Genomic DNA, 6,000 nt, shown 5'->3' on the forward strand with positions numbered 1-6,000 from the left:
AACTTCCATGAAACATGATCCACTAAAGGCTAGGAGGAATAGTAAATGTTTTTGAATCAATGTACACAAGGTAGAGTTATTCCATGACTAAACTACTCAAAGTAAGTCTATTAAGAGGCTTTACATTGGGTGTCCCACATGAAGGATAAACTAAAAGGGTTGAAAATCTAAAAAATTTATCATTCCTAAAGAAAGGCTAGGAGGAATATTAAATGTTTTTGAATCAATGTACACATGGTAGAGTTATTCCATGACTGAACTACTCAAAGTAAGTCTATTAAGGGCCTTGCATTGGGTGTGCCACATGAAGGAGAGACTAAAAGGGTTGAAAATCTTGCAAATTTGTCATTTCTAAAGAAAGCACAATTGGCACAATTGTTAGATGGCTTAGTCATTAGGGAGTTTTATACATCTTATCTTTTGCTGATACGTAATCCAAAATGTGAATGCCATGTGGTAAAGATCACCAGGAGTGGTGTATAATGAGGTAATTATATGAGGTTTGTTTTTCTATTTCTTAAACCAAATGTAGTCTTTGATACTGAACAAGAAAAAATTCATTAAAACCAACAAATGTATATTTTCTGATGTTGTTAATGCACACCATTAGGGCTAGGTCTTTCCTATTTATGCCAGTACAAAGAACCTAGAGAATCCAGCTTCTTTTGCACCATTAGGGCTAGGTCTTTCCTATTTATGCCAAAAATCGGCTGAACTCATGGTGTGGGGGGTTTTAAACCCTCTACATAAGATGCTACCTCTTAGGATTCTCTAGGATTATCATGGTGATCTTCATGATTATGATGATAGCGTACCTCATACTTTGGGTGCTACAAATGCATATGAACACAATACTTCTCTTTGTTCCATATCCAATGAATCTTATGCTTGTTGCAAAGGGGCATATACATTGAGATTCAAGGCTAAGGTCAAGGGAAGAGATGCATTTGTGTTGGTGGATAGCGGTAGCACACACAGTTTTGTGAACTACAAGTCATTGGAAAATCTAAAATTATACCCGGATGCATTGGCAATGAAAGAATGGATTGCACAATGATTTGTAGAAATGTGGAATTGATGCTCTCAAAAGAGTATACTTGCAAAGCTCATAGTGCTCGATATGGGGCCCATTGATATGGTTTTGCGGTGTGATTGGCCATCAACTCTTGGAACCTTTTCCATGAATTTGAAACAAGGCTTTTTGAGGTTTATGCACGGGAAGGAGACCATTACATTGTATGGTTTTGGCACCTCAAAGCTAACCTTGATTAATAGCACACAACTCAAGAGAGAATTGAAGAAGAGTGGCTATATGTATGTTTTGTAGCTTTGTAAGGATGAAGATAATGAAAAAGAGAGCAAAGCTACACATGAGGGCATGAAGAAGTTACTTAAAGAGTATAAAGATGTGTTTCATATGCCCAAGTGCTTGCCACCAATAAGGGAGGTTAATCGTGCAATTGAGTTGGAGCCAAATGCAAGGCCGGTCAACAAACCTCCATATAGGTTGTCAAAAGTGAAAAGAGATGAAGTGGCAAAGCAAGTTAAAGAGCTCATTGATATTGGTTGGGTGGAACTTAGTCAATCGCCATTTGCATCGCTGTTTTATTGGTGAAGAAGAAGAATGAGACTTTTAGAATGTGTATTGATTATCGAGATGTTAACAAAATTACCATCAAGAATAGGTACCCAATCCCAAGAATTGATGATCTTTTGGATGAATTAAAGGGTGCGAAGTTCTTCACCAAGATTGATGGTCCGACTACCACCAAATAAGAATGAAAAGTGGGAATGAGCACAAGACGACATTTTGTACCAAAAGAGGTCTCTATCATTCCATGGTGATGCCGTTTGGTTTATGTAATGCACCAGCCACTTTTCAAGCATTGATAAATAAATTGCTATAGCCATTTCTCTTCAAGTTTGTATTGGTGTTTTTTGATGACATCTTGATGTATAGTAAGAGTTAAGAGGAGCATTTGGTTCATATGTGAAGGAGGTATTTGATGTGGATGAGGAACCAAGAAAGCGGCCTATGAGTGAAGCGCTAGGTGACCTGCGAAGGATCCTAGAGGGTGCTGACCATACGGTGCTTGGGCTCTGGATCGCCAAAAATGCTCACACGTGTATCGGGGAAGATATTTTGGATCAAGGAGTAAGAGTTGTTTTCTAAATTCGTGCATGGATCTGGTTGATTGACCTTGCTGGTCCTCAACGGATGAGTCCATGGCTCTTTTATATGGATCTATTGGTTGATCTTGCTGATCTTCAACGGAGATTCCATTTTGATTTTTATAAGTGAACATATTGTCGGTTACTATGAGCTAGGAACTATCCAAAAGGCCCTTGGTGAGCGTTCTGGTTTGCTAATGATGCCATAGGTACACCGATGAAGGAAAAATTAGAAATTAGGATTCAACCGGATATTTTGGAGGATTATGATCAGTGATACTCTAGTTTCATTAAAAGATTATTTTAAAGACAGCTGAATCTGTGAAAAAGGCAATTTCATTAAAAGATTGTTTTAAAGACAGCTGAGTCTGTGAAAAAGACAATTTCATAATGGGTGTGTAAGTGGTGTGACTAGTTCTAAGTTTGCATGAATATCCGGCTAGGGGGCCTGGGAACTCTTTTCCCTAGTACTCGGCTAGGGGGCCTGGGAACTCTTTTCCCTAGTACTCGGGATAAAACCTAACCAAATTCTTAAATGGATCCCATCACTACAGTGGTTTGGTAACCCACGGGACTAGACGCCATGGAAGTAGAATGCATCTCATCCATGACCTTTTTCTTGAAGGATAAGTGGGGTACAAGATACACCCTTTCCTTATAATAGAGGAGACCATTGTGCAATCGAAAATGAGGTAAATCATCACAAACACCATGCTAGAATTTTTGCACTATTTGTGAAGCCTCATCATCAAGCATATATTCCTCTTAAATCTCCTCAACCCAATCATTATGCACTTCCGTGATGGCCGATAAAGAACATGCCCACATTCTAGAGAGTGAATCCGCCACCACATTCTCCTTTCCCTTCGTATATGTGAACTCAAAATCATATTGTTGAAGGGTATCCAACCATCTTCTTTGCTTAGGTGAGAGGCTTGATTGAGATAGGAAGAATTGAAGAACCCTATGGTCACTTGGCACATAGAATTTGCTTCCATAAAGATAGTGATGCCATTTTTTGATTGCATGCAAGTAGCAATCATCTCTTGATCATACACATGCATCTACATCTCTTTGTCATCAAGTTTACTTCATAATAAGCAATGAATCCATGGTCTTGATACAACACCACACCAATTCCTCTTCCACATGAATCCGCTCTAATAGTAGTAAAGGGCTTGGAGAAATCCAGGCATACCAAGATAGCTGCTGAAGTAAGGATTCTTTTCAGCTCATCAAAACTCTTTTGTGCTGTTGCATCCCAAAGAAATGCCTCTTTCTTCAACTTATCCACATCAAAGGAGCCGCTATATGTACATACCTCTCAATGAACCAGATAGAATGATGAGAGACCTAAGAATCTCCTCACTTGAGTGAGATTGGTGGGAGTGGCCAATTCTTCACACATTCCACCTTCTTGGAGTTCACCTTTATGCCATCAATGTTCACAATCTGACCAAGGTATTCCACCTCTTTTGCTATGAATGTACACTTGGTTTGGCATACAAGTGGTTGGCTCCGTACCAGAAGCTCACCATTTAAATCGAACCGAGGCTGGTCAAGACCTCGACCGACCTTGCTACACGAGACGTCCTCCATTGACTCTCCGTTAGTTGTTGCAACTTTATCAGTTAGGTCTTCCACGACCTTATTCACAAGACGAACAAAATGCTTCCCCAGCATTCTTGACATAAAACAGTCATTTAAAAACAGGTCATAAATACAGTTTCTATAACGAACTCTCGTCTTTCTACATTGTTTCACATCAATCCACATTGTTCCACATTCATTTAAAAACATGTCATAAATACAGTTTCTATAACGAACTCTCGTCTTTCCACATTGTTCCACATCAATCCACATTATTTAATCCACATCCATTTCATATGTATTCCCATTCTCATCCAATCACATCATTTTCATCTCGTCACATCTTTCCTCATTTATCCTCATCAGATCTCATCCACTCACATCTACCCATATCCTCATCAGATCTCATCCACTCGCATCTACCCATATCCACATCTCATCACATCACATTCATTCACATCTCATCCATTCACATCACATCTCATTCATTCATATCTATCCTGTTTCACATCACATCACATCACATTCATTCACATCACATTCATTCACATCACATATCATCCATTCACATCTATCCCAATTTACATCACATCCATTTCACATCAAATCTCATTCATTCACATCCCGATTCACATCACATTCATTCACATCACATTCATTCACATCACATATCATCCATTTCACATCACATCTCATTCATTCACATCCTGTTTCACATCACATCACATCACATTCATTCACATCCTGATTCACATCACATCACATCTCATCCATTCACATCCCATATCATTCATTCACATCCCGATTCACATGACATCACATCTCATTCATTCACATCACCATCCCATCACATACATTCTATCCACATAACATCACATCACATCTATCCACATCATATCTCATTCATACACATCTCATCTCATTCATCCACATCCATCTAATCGTTCACATGTATAACTACCCACATCTATCCATACATTCATATCTATCACTTCACATCCACATATATTCATGTCACATCACATCACATTCTTTCACATACACATCCACATCCATTCTTTCACATACACATCCACATCCATTCTTCACATACACATCCACATCCATTCTTCAAACATACACATCCACATCCATTCTTTCACATACATCCACATCTATTCTTTCACTTACACATCCATATCCATTCTTTCACATATACATTCCATTCTTTCACATACATCCACATCCATTCTTTCACTTACACATCCACATCCATTCTTTCACATACATCCACATCCATTCTTTCACATACACATCCACATCCATTCTGACGTAAGACAGTCCTTTAAGAAAACAGGGTTTTTATGCAAGTTTTCAGTTTGATTTTTCTTTTGAATATAAGGAGTATTTCTTGAATCAGTATCCCCAAAACTTCTTGATCAAAATTCTGAATTTCATACCAGAATTTCTCGAATTCTATAACCTTGATCCACAGATCAATTTGAAGGGTCTCAAACTTAGTTTCAGATTTGGTGGAGTTTTGAGTGTATTTTTCTAAACTGGTCACACCTTCTTTCCTCGAAACTAACGAAAGAGTTTGGTCTTGGTCATAATCTGATTTAAGGTTCGAGTCGGATAAGATTTTTCTTGAACTATCTTTCTCGAAATGGTTTGATAATTCAGTTACTATTTTACTGAATTTCTTTCTTTGAATATTCACTTAACTGATTTCTAAATTAGATACGAATTCCAATGAGGAATAAATTAATCATTTATCTAAATATTTTGATCTCGATAGATTTCTTGAATTTTCTTCTTACAATGTGTGTGAATATAAAACGAGAGAAATTTCTCTCTTAGAGTATTTAATTATTCATTTATCAAATACTCATAGAATTTAAGCATAGAATTTAAGAGAATTCTAATTTTGATATAAAAATTCTTTATGCATCTATTTATGCATAAAAATTAACTTCAATGGGAATAACACTTTTATATAAAATAAAAATCCTTTTATGCATCTATTTATGCATAGAATCAAATTTAATAGGAATAACACTTTTAAAATAAAAAGAAATTCTTTATGCATCTATTATGCATAAAAATTAATTTTTATAAGAATAATGCTGTTATAATAATAAAAATTTCTTTATGCATCTTTCTATGCAAAAAAAATAAAATTTAATAAGAATAACACTTTTATAATAAAAAATTTTCCTTTATGCATCTTTCTATGCATAGAAATCAAATTTAATAAGA

Source organism: Cibotium barometz, chromosome 15 (assembly GCF_041138505.1).
Source record: "Cibotium barometz isolate CiBa-2024 chromosome 15, ASM4113850v1, whole genome shotgun sequence".
Lineage (NCBI taxonomy): Eukaryota > Viridiplantae > Streptophyta > Polypodiopsida > Cyatheales > Cibotiaceae > Cibotium > Cibotium barometz.